The sequence below is a fragment of the Canis lupus genome, assembly GCF_048164855.1.
Source record: "Canis lupus baileyi chromosome 1 unlocalized genomic scaffold, mCanLup2.hap1 SUPER_1_unloc_2, whole genome shotgun sequence".
Taxonomy (NCBI): domain Eukaryota; kingdom Metazoa; phylum Chordata; class Mammalia; order Carnivora; family Canidae; genus Canis; species Canis lupus.
This window is the reverse complement of record NW_027326403.1, coordinates 141741-158183: the sequence shown is the minus strand read 5'-3', so window position 1 is coordinate 158183 and position 16443 is coordinate 141741. Positions and strand designations below refer to the sequence as shown.

Here is a 16443-nt window from a genome sequence, read left to right as displayed (position 1 = left end):
ACCCCAAAAGCATCTAACAGTCAGAGACAACATGTGTCCCTCTCCTCAGTAGCTTCCCGTGGCTCCCTACTACCCTTAGGATAGCATCCAAGCTCCCTAGCCTGGCCTCTAAGCGCTTCTGGAGCTGGCACCTGCTGCATCTTATCTGCCACCCCGCCCTGTCTCACCCGACACTCCAGTCACACCGGGGGACTCACAGTTCCCTGGAGCACCCTGGACTCTCTCTCCCTCTCCTCAGGAAATGTGTGTGAGACGAGAGACTGACGGGTGGCCGGAGTGCATTTGTAATGGCTTCGTAAATCCCGCGTGATTAACGATAATTATAGCTAGCATTTACTGAACTCTGTGTATTACCAGCCGCTGTGCTAATCCTCACAGCAGCCGGGAAAGGTAGGTCCTATTATTAGCTCCGTTTTATAGTTGAGGGAAGGGAGACTCGCAGAGATTAAATCTCTCGCTCTATGTCCTGGTAGGGGTCAACGGCACAGTTGGACTCCGCGTTTCACACACCCCCTCCTCTGGCCTCTCTCTGGTGGTGTGGTAGACGTGTGCAGGCCAGGAGCTAGGGACAGACGCTGACTTCTCTTGTTTCCATTCAAATTCAACACACATTTCCTGGGGCCTGAGCTGGAGCAAAGGTCAGTGGATGGGTTCTGTCCCTGCTAGGGAAGAGTCTAGGTGCCACAGATAAGGATGCGAGCCATCAGAGAGCAAGGTGTTATCTGTTCGAATGGAGGTGACAAAATGAGGCCCAGAGCTGACTCTAAAGTCTTGATGGGATGAAGGGTGGGGGAGAAAGAGGCCTCCAAGCAGAGGCCTGTCCTATGTAGGATTCAAGTTAAGACAGATTAGTTGCAAAACTATGGAGAGCCTACCTCCTAGTATGTATGGAGCAGGATTGTCCATTCTGGGGATACAGAGAAAGTCACGGGAGCCAGAGTCCCTGCCCTCAGAGGCCGATCTACAGAGGCTGGAATCCGATGGGTGATTGCCTATGGCCTGGATGGGATAGAGCGCTGTGAGGTGACACGTCAGGGGGGTTCTTTGTGGGGTGACAGGAGTGTTCTAAAAATGATCATGGTGACAGTCACACGGCTCTGTGAGTACACCAGAAGTCATTGAGTGCCTCACTTTAAATAGATGAATGCTGTGCTATGAGAATCATATCTCAATAAAGGTATAAAAAAACCTTTAAAACCTGGGTGGCGGGATCCCTGGGTGGCGCAGCGGTTTGGCGCCTGCCTTTGGCCCAGGGCGCGATCCTGGAGACCCGGGATCGAATCCCACGTCGGGCTCCCGGTGCATGGAGCCTGCTTCTCTCTCTGCCTGTGTCTCTGCCTCTCTCTCTCTGTGTGTGACTATCATAAATAAATAAAACTTTAAAAAAAATAAAATAAAACCTGGGTGGCTCAGGCAGTGATCCCAGGGTCCTGGTATCGAGTCCCACATCAGGCTCCCCACAGGAAGCCTGCTTCTCCCTCTGCCTATGTCTGCCTCTCTATGTGTGTCGCTCATGAATAAATAAATAAAATCTTAAAAATAATAAAAATTAAAAGAATCCCTGCACTGGTGGAACAGGCATTCTAGCGAGGCCACAGAGAACATGACAGGTTGAATGCCTGGGCCAATTTAACACCCCCTCCTCCTGTGTGTAACAGAATGATTTTCAGCCACAATCACAGAATAACCATCAGCATTCTCTTCTTGGCTTGTGGGGAGTTTTCTTTCATTGTTTTTAAGCTAACAAATTTTAGTTTTTCAAGCAATTTTAGGTTCATGGCAAAATGCGGAGGAAGATAGAGACATTTCCCACTGACTCTCTGCCCCTGCTCACACACACACCCCCATTAGCAACACCCCATACCCGAGAGTACGTTTGTCACGTTGACTCCTCCTAATCATTTTTTTTAGAACTTTATATAAAAAAAATCTTTATTTTGTTTTCAAGTGATTACTTCAAACTTTCAGACGCAAAGTTTGAGGGAGATCTTCAGAGGTCCAAAGGATTAACGGAGGGTTCGTGGAGTCACAACACAACACTGTGGATGCAAGCTTACCTCTGCAGGCCCATCTTCGGATGGCTCACGTTCACACCTGCTCTCTTTACACTGAAAGGAAATTTGTTTTGAAAACAAAACAAACCAACTCCAAAACGATCATTTTAAGTGGCACTGAGGCAGCTCAGGCCAATGTAAATTACTCTCCATTATTGCCCAACATCCTACTCAATCCCCCACCCCCACCCCACCCGCTCCTGGGCTGAGTTAGGATCCAAACTTGTAGGGAATACACAGCCTGTGTGACAGTCTGATGGCCATTCTAGTCTCAAACAGAATCCTTTTAGAGGTTTAACTCTAACTTTCCAGTAACTCTTCAATAATATAGAATCATCCATAGGATTTGGGCTTTTCCTGTTATTTATGTGCAACTGTCTATGCCTATGACAGGATCTTCTTCCATTTTCCTAAATTTGCCTTAGAGGATGGGCCTGGCCCCACCAAGCTGGGTGTCGCAGCTCAGTCTTGGGCTGTAACTCGCTCCAGGAGCCACTGTCAAGCGAGACTGCTGACCCGGCAGCCTTCTGACGATGCCATACTGCATCGTCTGGGGACCCCGGGACCTTGACAGCCATGGTGGACGGGGCCTCCCAGGTCCTTGTGAGGAGGGTGGTTGGCCAGGAGGTGTTGCTGCTGTGTTGGACAAGTTCTGGGACGTCGGTCCCTGCTGCCATGCTAGCATATTCATGCTAGGGTTCTCTTTTGGTGCTGGCCATGGTCTGGGCTTGGCCACATGTATAATGATGTGTGTCCACCCTTAGAGTATTGTACAGAATAGCTCCACTGTCCTAAAAGCCCTCCTTGCTCCCCCTATTCATCTGTCCTCCCGTAACCCTTGGCAGCCATTTACTGTTTTACTATCTCCATAGCTTTGTCTTTTCCAGAAGGTCCTACAGTTGGAATCGTGCAGCATGTCACTTTTTCAGACTGGCTGCTTTCACTTAGTGATCTGCCTTTTTATGACCTGACAGCTCGTTTCTTTTCAGTACCAAATAATATTCCGTCCCCTGGATGGACCATATGGGCCCACCCACCTCCTGAAGCACATTTCAGTTGCTTCTGAGTGTCAATATGGAATCCAGCTGCTGTAAACATCCTGCTGTGTGTTTTTGTGTGCATGTGAAATCTTAATTTATTTGCCTGAACACTAAGGGGCATAATTGTTGGATATCTCTCATATAGCACAACTATTGTTTTTCAAAGATTTTATTTTTTTGTTTGTGAGAGACATAGAAAGAGGGAGGCAGAGACGCAGGCAGAGGCAGAAGCAGGCTCCCTGTGGGGAACCCGATGTTGGACTCAATCCCAAGGCCCTGGGATCAGGCCCTGAACTGAAGGCAGATGCTCAACCATTGAACCACCCAGGCGTCCCCACACAACTATTTTTTTTTTTTTAATTTATGATAGTCACACAGAGAGAGAGAGAGAGAGAGAGGCAGAGACATAGACAGAGGGAAAAGCAGGCTCCATGCACCGGGAGCCCAACGTGGGATTCGATCCCGGGTCTCCAGGATCACGCCCTGGGCCAAAGGCAGGCGCCAAACCACTGCGCCACCCAGGGATCCCTACAACTATTTTTTAAAAAGATTTACTTAGGGTGCCTGGTTCAGTCAGTGAAGTGTCTGCCTTTTTTAAAAGATTTTTTTTTTTTTTTTTTTTTTGAGAGAGAGAGAGAGAAAGCACAAGCAGGGGAAGCAGCAGGAAGTGGGAAAGGGAGAAGCAGGCTTCCTGCTGAGCAGGGAGACCGATGAAGGGCTGGATCCCAGGACCTTGGGATCATGACCTGAGCTGAAGGCAGACGCCTCACTAAATGAGCAACCTATGCACCCCCAGAACTAATTTTAAGAGTCATCATTTATCATTTCTTTCTTGATTTTTTTTTTTTTTAGTTTGTAAACAGGAATTGAAAAAAATGCATTCCAGTGTTAGAGATATTGGTTCCAATTCAGCACATGTTTCAGGTGTGAGCTCAATCCTGCACTTCAGTAAAAACTGGTACACGGCACAGCTGGTATTCTGCTTCCCCATTTTGAACTGGATCCACAAATACCAACTCCAGGAGTGACAGAGAAGGTCAGAACCCTAGTTATTCAGTTCCTATTTCTTTGTTTTTAGAATCACCATGGCATCTACATGCACTTCGAAACTACCATTTAATTTTTTTAAGTTTCTTTTTTTATTATTTTTTATTATTTTTTATTTTTTTAAAAATTTTTAAAATTTATTTATGATAGTCACAGAGAGAGAGAGAGAGAGAGAGAGAGAGAGGCAGAGACACAGGCAGAGGGAGAAGCAGGCTCCATGCACCGGGAGCCCGATGTGGGATTCGATCCTGGATCTCTGGGATCGCGCCCTGGGCGAAAGGCAGGCGCCAAACCGCTGCGCCACCCAGGGATCCTTAAGTTTCTTTTTTTAAAGATTTTATTTATTTATTCATGAGAGACACAGAAAGAGGCAGAGACACTGGCAGAGGGAGAAGCAGGCTCCCTATGGGGAGCCCAATGAGGAACTCGAACCCAGGACCCCAGGATCATGACCTGAGCTGAAGGCAGACGCTCAACCAGTGAGCCACCCAGACTATCCCAAAACTACCATTTTAAACATCCTGGGAACATGGAGCTATGCAGATCTCAGATGCAGAAGGCAGAGGTTGCATCTGAAGTGAGCTTGTACAACCCCCATCCTCAGGAACTTAGTATCAAAAGAAACCTGCATAGAGGAGTCTCTGCGAGTGGAGGCCCTCTGCACACTGGAGTTCTTGCATTAGCCTCCAGTAGCAATGTAGCTTTCCAAAAGATGGGGGAGAGTAACAAAGTGTGCTAATTGTATATATAAATATATACACATTGTGTACATTTCCATACTTGTTCTATATGTATCTACACATATGTATATATTTAAATCTATAATATGTATATGTATATGTATATTATAGATTTAAAACCCCATGGTAACATCTGCAGTGAATGTTTGGAACTTAGATTAATAAGTTCGCAGGGAGGGGTTTCTTTTTAATGTATTATCTACTTATTTTATTTTTTAAGATTTTATTTATTCATTCATGAGAGACAGAGAGAAGAGGCAGAGAAACAGGCAGAGGGAGAAGCAGGCTCCATGCAGGGAGCCGGACGTGGGACTCGATCCCAGGTTGCCAGGATCACGCCCCGGGCCCAAGACCGCGCTAAACCGCTGAACCACCTGGGCTGCCTTTACTGTATTTTTAAAATTTAAATTCAATTAACATTATCATATATATTTTTTAAAGATTTATTTATTCATTCATTCAGAGAGAGCGAAGAGAGAGGCAGAGATACAGGCGGAGGGAGAAGCAGGCTCCATGCAAGAAGCCTGATGTGGGACTCGATCCCAGATCCCCAGGATCACACCCCAGGCTGCAGGCGGCGCTAAACCGCTGCGCCACCCGGGCTGCCCAACATTATCATATATTATTAGTTTCAGATGTAGAGTTCAGTGATTCATCAGCTGCATATAATCCCCAGAGTGCAGTGCCCATCACCCTCATACTCATCACCCAGTCACCCCATCCCCCTTCCACCTCCCCTTCAACAACCCTCAGTTTGTTTCCCAGAGTTAAGAGTCTTTTATAGTTTGTCTACCTCTCTGGTTTCCTCTTGTTTTATTTTTCAGGGAGGGTTGTGTATCACTGACACTGGTTATGATCGCTGGTGTATGACATAAGTGAAAAGTGGACCAAACATTTAGTTATCTCTTTGTTTTCATTTCCACCATGGCCACTGCATCCCAGCATCCAGGGCAGGCTGCTCCCACCTGCCATTGTCTCAACGGCACATGACAGAGGGGGGATTGCATTGGATGGGCAGAAATAGGAAGTGGTTGAGCATGTGGGGAAATAGAGCCCCTCAGGCCTTGCAGGCGGGTGTGTAGACTAGAGCAGCGTTCTGGCAGGACCCCCAGGTCTGAGGATTCTTTAGGGTGTATCCATCCCTGAGAGATTTTCCCAGAGAAGGGCAATCTGGATGTGCTGGGTCCCTTCCCCTTGTCCATCTGCCTCCTCTCTGTCCGGGTGACCCCTTCCAACTGCATCACCTAGGCTGCGTCTGGCTTCTGTTCAGGTTCAGCCAAGGGGAAGCATCGGCAGGTGATCAGAAGGCAGGGGCAGTGACAGTGACCCTGAACAACTCATCTCACCTTTCTAAGACTCTGTTTCCCCCTGTGTAAAGTGGGGGTGGGACAGATTATAAACTCATTTATTTGTGGAACAGTTATTTGCTGTGAGTCTACTGTGTGTCAGGCACTGTGCTGGGTGCTGGGGACGCAGCATGAGCCACACAGGCACCTTTCCATTCTAGGGAGGGGTGGTCAGCTGCCAATTTGTAAACCCAACAAACCAGCAAATGAGAAGAAAACAGAGGGCAGTGGTTTGATCCTCACCTGAAAGATGTCGAAAGAGGCTCTGAGAAATAATTCATCAGATGATTTAGCAAAAATGAAATCTTTTTAAGCATTTACTCTGTGCCAAGGCAATACTAAATGCTCTAGGAACCCAGTGAAACCCAGCCAAGATTTGCACCCCTGCACATGGCACAGGTGGATGGGGATGGTGGTATGGGTTACATTGTGCCCCCCCCACATCAAAAACTGGAACCCCCAGTACCTCAGAATGTGACCTTGTTTGGAAATAGTATCACTGCAGATGAAATTAGGTAAGAGGAGATGGTACTGTGGAGTAAGGTGGGTTCCTTTACGATCCTCCCACAGGAAAAAGTGGAAAGATGGCCATGTGGGGCCACCAGTGCGTGAAGATGAAGGTGGAGCAGTGAGGCACCTATAAGCCCAGGGTGGCGGGCAAACCACCAGGAGCTAGGCAGAGTAGAGATAGGCTTCCCCTGGGGGCTTCAGAGGGAGCATGGCCCTGCCAGCACAGGACCTTCCACTTCCACCTCCACAATGCTGTATTATACAATCCTATTGTTGGAAGCCATAGGGCTTGCGATACTTTGTTACAGCAGTCCCCCCTCACTAGCACAGGGGGATGAACATGGACCTATTGGAAACAAAGAAACCAACTTACTTTTGACTGAGAGCTCTGTGACCGCCACAAAACAGGTTGCATGTGTTTTCCATGCTGTGTAACAAACCACTAGGAATCTAGCAGCTTAAAAGAGCACCCCCTTATTAGCCCACACTTTCTGTGAGTCAGAAACCTAGGCATGAATGACACGGCTCTCTGCTTCAGGAAGACTGAGAACTCCCCATTCCCTTGCTGCTTGTTGGGCAGAATCCACTGTTTTCAGAGGCCGCCTGCATCCCCTGGGTGTGGGGTGCTCTCCTCCTTCCAAGCCTGAAACAGAGAATCTCCCTCTTGTTGAATCCCCCTGAAGCTCTGAATCTTTCTCCAGAAGGAGCCCCGTCCCTTTTAGGGAGTCACCTGATTAGGCCAGGTCCACCAAAGATCACTTTCCTAGCTTAAATTAACTGAGTTGGATATATTTCTTTTAAGATTTTATTTATTTAATCATGATAGATCCACAGAGAGAGAGGGAGAGAGGAACAGGCACAGGCAGAGAGAGAAGCAGGCTCCATGCAGGGAGCCCGACTTGGGACTCGATCCTGGGTCTCCAGGATCTGGCCCTGGGCTGAAGGCGGCGCTAAACCACTGAGCCACCGGGCTGCCCTGAGTTAGATATTTTTTAAAAATTATATTGAAGCATAACTGACATAAAATATTATATTCATTTCAGGTGCACAACATAGCAATTTGACATTTCTCATGAGAAGTGTAATCACCACTTGACACCATACAACACTATTATGATATTATTGAATATTATTTTCCGTGCTGTACTTTTCATCTCTATGACTTTCTTTTTTATTTTTTTATTTATTTTTTTTAAATTTTTATTTATTTATGATAGTCACACACAGAGAGAGAGAGAGAGGCAGAGACACAGGCAGAGGGAGAAGCAGGCTCCATGCACCGGGAGCCCGACGTGGGATTTGATCCAGGGTCTCCAGGATCACGCCCCGGGCCAAAGGCAGGAGCCAAACCGCTGTGCCACCCGGGGATCCCCTATGACTTTCTTTTTTAAAGGTTTATTTGAGAGAGAGAAAGCAAGAAAAAGAGTGCATGTGCACGTAAGTGGGGGGAAGAGCAGAGGAGAGGGAGGGAGAATCTTAAGCAGACTCTGTGCTGAGTGCGGAGCCCACTGTGTGAAATCTGGGATCATAAGATTATGACCTGAGCCGAAGTCAAGAGTCAGCCACTTAATGGAGTGAGCCACCCAGGCACCCGTTATCTCTGAGACTTTTTATCTAATAACTAGAAGTTTGTGCCTCCTAATTAATCCCTTTTATCTATTTCCCCATCCTCTACTCCCTCCCCCTTGGCAACCACCAGTTTGTTCTCTGTATTTATGAGTCTGCTTTTGTTTTGTTTTTTACGTTCTGCATATGAGTGAAATCATATGGTATTTCTCCTTCTCTGTCTGACTTACTTCACTAAGCATGATGCCCTCTAGCTCCATCCGCGTTATCTGACTTCAGATCCTAGTGCGTGTGCAAAGGCCTTTCACAGTAGCCCCTGGATCGGCACTGGGAGATGTGTGTACACCAGGGGAGCAGGAATCTTGGGATCTGCCCACAACAAGAGATTGATAGAGATGGGCTGAGGGAGGAAGAGCCTCGTAGAGGAGGCTTGAAAGGACAGATGGGAGAGTCATTCCAGGCAGAGGAATTGCGCATCTGAGGCTGAGATGAGGAAGCCAAGGGGCTGCTGGGAACCTGCCGAGCTGTCGAGCTGTCGTGGGAACAAAAGCAGCTCTTGAGTGTGGCCTGTGGGCACTGGAGAATGAGTGTGATGGTGAACAGTAGCTTTGATTTTTTTTTTTAAGATTTTATTTATTTATTTGAGTTGGAGAAAGAGAGACAGAGCATGAATGGGGTGGTGGGGCAGAGGGAGAAGAAGCTAGCTCCCCACTGAGCAGGGAGCTCGACATGGGGCTCGATCTCAGGACTCCGGGATCATGACCTGAGCTGAAGGCAGATGCTTAAACGACTGAGCCATCCAGCTGCCCAGTAGCTACAATTATCCTGATAGTCCAACCCTGGAGGTGGCCAGTCTGGAAGGACTATCCTTCTCTTTTCTCTGGCCCTCCTCTCCCAGTGAACTTGGGTGGGTCACTTCCCTCTCCCTGGCTCCACATCTGGTGCCAGAATGCCCCCTCCCTCCTTGAGACAAAAACGTTGATTTGGGAGGAGGGCAGAACTGGGGCAAAGCCCCAGCTGGCAGTGGGAAAAGAAGGCGGCTGGGGCTCAAGCAGCTGGGTGAGAGGCAGTAAATATTTATGCAGCATGAGTCTGTGCCAGGCACAGTGCTGGGCGTGGTTGAGATAAAGGGCCCAGGAGGCACAGGGGTTTGGCCTCTGAGGCTGGATTCCAAACCGCGCCCCGGGAGGCCAGGAGCAGGCAGTGGAAACCGCCCACCATGGGCCTAGTGCCCAGAGGGAGGTGTAGCTTCAAGCTGCTGGATGTCTGTGGGTGGGTGACTGTCCCCTTGGAGCCTCAGAGCCCCTCTGGAAAGGGAGGGTGTCCCAGCTCCTGATCACAGGCTCAGTTCTCTAGATCATCTGGATCAAGTCTCAAATCACTCCTTTTCAGAAGCCCTCTAGGACCACCTAACTGAAGTCATAGCACCAGCTTGAAGCCCCTGCTTCTCTGCTAGCACTGCTTTATTCTCTTACTCTCTCACATTAAAATGTGGGCTTCAATGAAATAAATAACATTGTATGGGGCTATAATATACATTTATATAAAATAAAATAAAATAAAATAAAATAAAATAAAATAAAATAAAATAAAATAAATAAATAAATAACATGGTATGGGGGCACCTGGGAGGCTCAGTGGTTGAGTGTCTTCTTTTGGCTCAGGGAGTGATCCCAGGGTCCTGGGATCGAGTCCTCCCTCTGCCTGTGTCTCTCATGAATAAATAAATGAAATCTTTAAAAACAAAAACAAAAAAATCATATGGGACTATCACCCAAAGTATAAAATAAACATCTGGGGATCCCTGGGTGGCGCAGCGGTTTGGCGCCTGCCTTTGGCCCAGGGCGCGATCCTGGAGACCCGGGATCGAATCCCACGTCGGGCTCCTGGTGCATGGAGCCTGCTTCTCCCTCTGCCTGTGTCTCTGCCTCTCTCTCTCTCTCTCACTGTGTGCCTATCATAAAAAAATAAAAAATTAAAAAAAAATAAAAATAAAATAAAATAAACATCTGTGAATCCATATAGATACAAATAAACTACTGAATAAATGCATAAACAGGGGAAAGAGAAGGGACAGAAGAATCTTCAAAATTGTATCTGGATGCTTCCCCCTACTTTCCACGTGGGATGCATCAGTGACTTGTGCACAGAGCGGAGGGTGAGGGGTCACTCTCCAGTGGAGACACCTGGCGAGCGCCATGGCATCATCTGCCAGATTATGAAGGGAAGCATCATGGGTGGTAAGTCACATGGATATGTGCAGGGTGGGGGGGCCTCCCTGGCCCCAAGGGGATGTGCTGAAAAAGGTGCTACACTGGCTTTGGGTTTCTCCCCAGAGCTCCTCAAAACTGTCAAGGTCATCAAAAACCAAGGCAAATTTGAGAGATGATCTTAGACCAGAGGAGGCTGAGGAGGCATGACACAGGCCATGTGCTATCCAGGGTGGGATCCTGGAACAGAAAAGGAGCATCAAGGGGAAAAGAGCTAAATCTGAGTGAGGGGGAGTGTTTGGTTGATAGTGTTCTAGAATCAGACTTTGTTTCCTTGGTTTTGACAGGTGGACTCCGGTCGTAGGATAACACGAGGGGAATCTGACTCGGATGCAGGAGAAGCCTCTGTACTACTTCAATTTCTCTGCAAACCTAAAACTATTCTAAAAAGAAAAGACTATTTAAAAAGCATGGGGAAAAAATAAAAAATAAAAATAAATAAAAAATTAAAAAGCATGGGGATCCCTGGGTGGCTCAGCAGTTTAGAGCCTGCCTTTGGCCCAGGGTGTGGTCCTGGAGTCCCAGGATTGGGTCTGCATTGGGCTCCCTGCATGGAGCCTGCTTCTCCCTCTGCCTGTGTCTCTGCCTCTGTGTGTGTGTATGTGTCTCTCATGAATGAATAAATGAATCTTAAAAAAAAATTAAATAAAAAGCAAACCAGGTGGGCTCAAGAGGACTTCTGTCCCACTTCCTATCAGTTAATTTTCCATATAGAAGCCGGAGGGAATCTGTTAAATTAGGAGAGGGAGAGGCACCTGGTGGCTCAGTGGTTGAGCATCTGCCTTTGGCTCAGGGTGTGATCCCAGAGTCCCACATCAGGCTCCCTGCACAAAGCCTGCTTCTCACTCTGCCTATGTCTCTGCCTCTGTCTGTGTGTTTCTCATAAATAAATAAATAAATCTTTAAAAAAAATCAAGAGAGGGATCTGTGCTATTCAGAAGTAGTATTTCTAAAGATGTATCAAATGGTAGCATGTGGAATATATGCGTTTCACTGTTTTTAAATTTTACCAAAGACAAGAAGCTTAAACAGATACTTGATAACTTAGAAAAATATTTGATATCTTGTTACGATATGCATGCTGCAGTGTTTAGGGGTGATGTGACCTAATATTTGCAAATTGCTTTGAAATGAAATTATTTTAAAGTTAGGTGTACGGGAACTGTCTGCAACTTCCATTCAATTTTTCTGTGAATGTAAAACTGCTCAAAAAAGGAAAGTTCATTAAATTTTTAAAAGATGAATGGTGGATGGATAAATGTAAGGATGGATAGACAAAGTCATTATGGACAAATAGAGCAAAAAATGCTCACTGTAGACTCTAAGGGCTGAGGATATGCATTTAGTCTCTAATTCTTTCCATTTGCTATGTGTTTTAAAATTTTCAACTGTTGGGGTGCCTGGCTGGCTGAGTGGCTGGAGTGTGTGACTCTTGATCTCAGGGTCCTGAGTTCAGCCTCATGTTGGGGGTGTAGAGTTTACTTAAAATTTTTGTGGTGGTGGGGAGGGGTGCCTGGGTGGCTTAGTCGACAAAGCATCTGCCTTTGGCTCAGGTCATGATCTCGGGGTCCTGGAATGAAGTCCTGTATCGGGATCCCTGCTTAGTGAGGAGTCTGCTTCTCCTTATCCCTCTGCCCCTCCTCATGCTCATGCTCACACACTCTCTCTCAAATAAATAAAATCTTAAAGAAAAAAAAATTTTACCGTTAAAAGGAAAAAGGGAGGTGCCACTGTGCCAGCCTCCTCATGATTCCATCTGAGGCCCTCTTCCCATCTCACATGGGTAGAAATCAGAGTCCCTGTGAGTGCCTCCTGGATCCAGATCGGGACTCCCATATTCTTCCCATCCCCTCCCCCTCGCTCCCTCCTCTCTCTCTCCCAATCCCAGTGGCCTCTGTGCTTCTTGAACACACCAGTCACATTCCTGCCTGGAACCTTTGCATCAGTTGTGCCCTCCCCTGGGACACGTCCCCAGTTATCCATGGGGCTTCCAGTGTCTGCAGCTTTTAAACCTCCACCCATCTCATCCTGCATCTTGCTCCACAGCGTGCATTCCCCCCCTAAGATGTTTTATATAGTTTATCTGCTTCCTATGGTGTCCTATATATCTCCTGCCACTAGAACGGAAGCCCCATGCAGGCAGGGATTTGTGTCTGTTTCACCAATCAGCAGTTGATCGGCACCTATGACAATGCCTGGCACATAGTGAGGCTCGATAAATACTTGCGGAATCAGTGTCCTGAGTATACGTGTCTATCTGTGTCTTCTGCCAAAATGTAACCTTGTCTCTTTGTCCTCTGATCTTTTCCCCAGTTCTAGCATAGTACTTTGCACATAGCCAAGGGCTCAGTAAAGGTTCAGGCTGAATGAATGAATGAATGAATAACAGGGCAAGAATGAATCTTTGTATAAGGGTTGTTGAGCCGTCGGGATCAAGGGGGCTCGGGAGGCACCAACAAAATGGTGGCGGACCCTCCACCTTGTTGCCCCACCTCGGAACTTCCCATCACCAGCAGACCGCCCCAGGACACGTCATCGGGGGACACTGGACCTATGAAGGAAACCTGAACCTACCTCACCCAGACCCCATATAAGGGCATGGGCAGTTACTACTCCATACGGATTTCACCACTAATATGCCCTAATACCTATCATCCCCTATGGACACCCAACCGCTGACCCCTCCCCTCTTAAAAAGCCCGCTTGCCCTCCCTTGCGCGGGACTTCCCAGGCCCGCAACTCCCCGCTCTCCCTCCCCTGCGGGCCTGGAACCTCGTCCTAGAGCGCATCCCATTAAAAGCCTGTTTTGGCCAACTTTTGCCTGACCTCTCTTTCATTTCACTACCGATCGATCGGATTAAACCTGACAAGGGGGATCCCTGGGTGGCTCAGCGATTTGGCGCCTGCCTTTGGCCCAGGGGATGATCCTGGAGTTCCAAGATCGAGTTCCAAGATCGAGTTCCAGGATCGATTCCCACATCAGATTCCCTGCACTGAGCCTGCTTCTCCCTTTGCCTGTGTCTCTGCCTCTCTCTGTGTGTCTCTCACGTATAAATAAATAAAATCTTAAAAAAAAAAAAACCTGACAAGGGTTAGGAGCACAGGCTTTGGGGGTGCCTGGGTGGCTCAGCCAGTGAAGTGTCTTCTTTCCGCTCAGGTCATGATCCCAGGGTCCGAGGTTCAAGCCCCATGTGGGGCTCCCTGCTCAGTGGGGAGTCTGCTTCTGTCTCCCTTTGCCCTTCCCTCCTGCTAATGCTCACTCTCTTTCTCTCAAATAAATAAATTTATTTATTTAGTTATTTAGTTATTTAGTTATTTATTTATGATAGTCACACAGAGAGAGAGAGAGAGAGGCAGAGACATAGGCAGAGGGAGAAGCAGGCTCCATGCACCGGGAGCCCAACGTGGGATTCGATTCAGGGTCTCCAGGATCGCGCCCTGGGCCAAAGGCAGGCGCTAAACCGCTGCACCACCCAGGGTTCCTTTTTTTTATTTTTTTATTTTTTAAAGAGTGACTATGTAGGGGATCCCTGGGTGGCTCAGCAGTTTGGCACCTGCCTTTGGCCTAGGGTGGGGTCCTGGAGTCCCGGGACCGAATCCCGGTTCAGACTCCCTGCATGAAGTCTCTGCTTCTCCCTCCGCTTGTGTCTCTGCTTCTGTGTGTGTGTGTGTGTCTCTCATGAATAAATAAATAAAAACCTTAAAAAAAAAAAAAAAGAGTGACTATGCAACCACCAGAGGAGCCAAAAGCACATTAAAAAAAAGGCTGGGCGGGGGGCGGGGGGCGGCGGATCCCTGGGTGGCTCAGCGGTATAGCGCCTGCCTTTGGCCCAGGGCGCGATCCTGGAGTCCCGGGATGGAGTCTCACGTCGGGCTCCCGGCATGGAGCCTGCTTCTCCCTCCTCCTGTGTCTCTGCCTCTCTCTCTCTCTCTCTCTCTCTCTCTCTCTGCCTATCATAAATAAATAAATAAATAAATAAATAAATAAATCTTTAAAAAAAAAGTATATCATGAGCTTCTCACACAGCTTAACAATTCTGCTCTTGAGAACCTGCCCAAGAGTATAAATCCTATGTCCACCAAGAAAAATTATAGCAGTGCAGTTTACAACAGCCGAAGAGTGGACCCAGCCCAAATGTCCACCAACAGATGCACAGGTAAACAAAACGCAGTCTATCCATACAACAGAATGTTACTCAGCCATAAAAAGGGATGAAGTACTCATAAATCTTACAACACAGATGAACCTTAAAGACAGGATGCACAGTGAAAGAAGCCAGGCATGAAGCGAACTTATTGTATGATGCATTTATAGGAACTCCCCAACAGAGGCATATCTGTGGAGACAGTGGTTGCCTGGAGCTAGGGGGTACAGATGGGAAGTGACTATTAGTGGGCACAAGAGATTTTGGGGTGGACATGTCCTAACATTTGCTTTAGGTGATAGTTGTACAATCCTATAAATTTTTTTTTAATTTATTTATGATAGTCACAGAGAGAGAGAGAGAGAGGCAGAGACACAGACAGAGGGAGAAGCAGGCTCCATGCACCGGGAGCCTGATGTGGGATTCGATCCCGGGTCTCCAGGATCGCGCCCTGGGCCAAAGGCAGGCGCCAAACCGCTGCGCCACCCAGGGATCCCCTGTACAATCCTATAAAGTCACTAAAAGGCACTGAGTTATACACTTAAAACGAGTGCATTCTACGGTATGCACATGAGATCTCAAGCTGTTTAAGAGAAACAAATTGAGCCCGTAACAGTATCTATCTATTGACCTTGATGTGAAGAGTAAAGGAGCTACTCCACGAAATCCCTTTAGAAAGAGCCTTAGGCTAGATACTCAAGAAATGTTTTGTATGATTATGAACATGTGGTTGAGTCATACACAAGCTACAGGGTTTGATGCATGAACACCAGGACTGTTGCTTCACAATAATAGCGGTCCCTTGGGGGGTCTTATCATTTCTTGGATTTGTCCCACCTGTCTAGGGCTCAGTCTTCTCATCTGCAAAACGGGAAACCGAGCTCCATCCTCAAGGACCTTCTCTCACCCTATGTTCTGTGTTTTGTTCTAGGAACGTTTCTCTCTAGGTGCAGCAGATCCTCAAGGCCCGAAAGCTGGCAGGGAGGGGGCAGGTAGTGGGCAAAGCTGTGGAGAGTGGAGCAGGATGCCTGGGGCTTGGAGACCCAGACACAGGTAAGGAGGGGTCAATGGGCCTGGGAACAGATCCTAAGGGTTAGATGGGCTTGGCTACAAGGTGTGCATGGTGTGGAGCTGGTCTGGACTGGGTTCCGTGCCACCACTTCCTGGCTGAGATTTTGGACAAGGGACTCCCGCTCTGAGTCTGTCTAGCCCCCAGAAAGTGGTCAGTATGTTTCCTAATACCCAGTGGGGTGCTGAGGACTCCCTGAGATAAGGTCTACATCGGCCTGGGAAAATAATATAACAAAGCAACAACAGCAATGATTCCCAGGTGCCAACCAGTGTTTGCAGACCTCTCCACAAAGTACCTCGTTGAATACAAAGAGCTCAATTCATGATAGTGATTTCCAAAGTAGGACAAATGCCTTAATGTTAATCCTGTTTGCCCCTTCTGTAAATTGGGTTATAAAATCCCTTCCCTCAATGAGTTTTGTCAATGCGATTGTGCTGAAAAGGTGTCTGTCCATGGTTGGTGCTCGTTAAACAGTGACCTGTGTTTTGATGTGATAATAGGGAGCCACTGAAGGTTCCTGGGGAGGGAGGTAGCTTTGCCATCATGAAAGCACACCCCAGCTCCCCAGCCCCTCACTTCTGACGCTTAGTTACAGGATCTAGTTTGAGAACTGGTCTCATTTGGAAGCCCTAATGTATTTCTGCCAATATTTG

General features: G+C 47.5%; 1 long non-coding RNA gene across 2 annotated transcripts; it reads left to right on the top strand.

The window, feature by feature from the left end:
- The first annotated feature begins 345 nt into the window (after positions 1–345).
- Positions 346–11485, top strand: LOC140629183 (uncharacterized). 2 transcript variants are annotated; one of them, XR_012027034.1, is made up of 4 exons: positions 363–390; positions 474–638; positions 10363–10543; positions 10861–11485. It is a non-coding gene; the product is annotated as an uncharacterized lncRNA (long non-coding RNA). The 2 variants fall into 2 exon arrangements; XR_012027033.1 differs by lacking the exon at positions 474–638 and having other exon boundaries at positions 346–390; positions 10329–10543.
- Positions 11486–16443: the final 4958 nt, after the last annotated feature.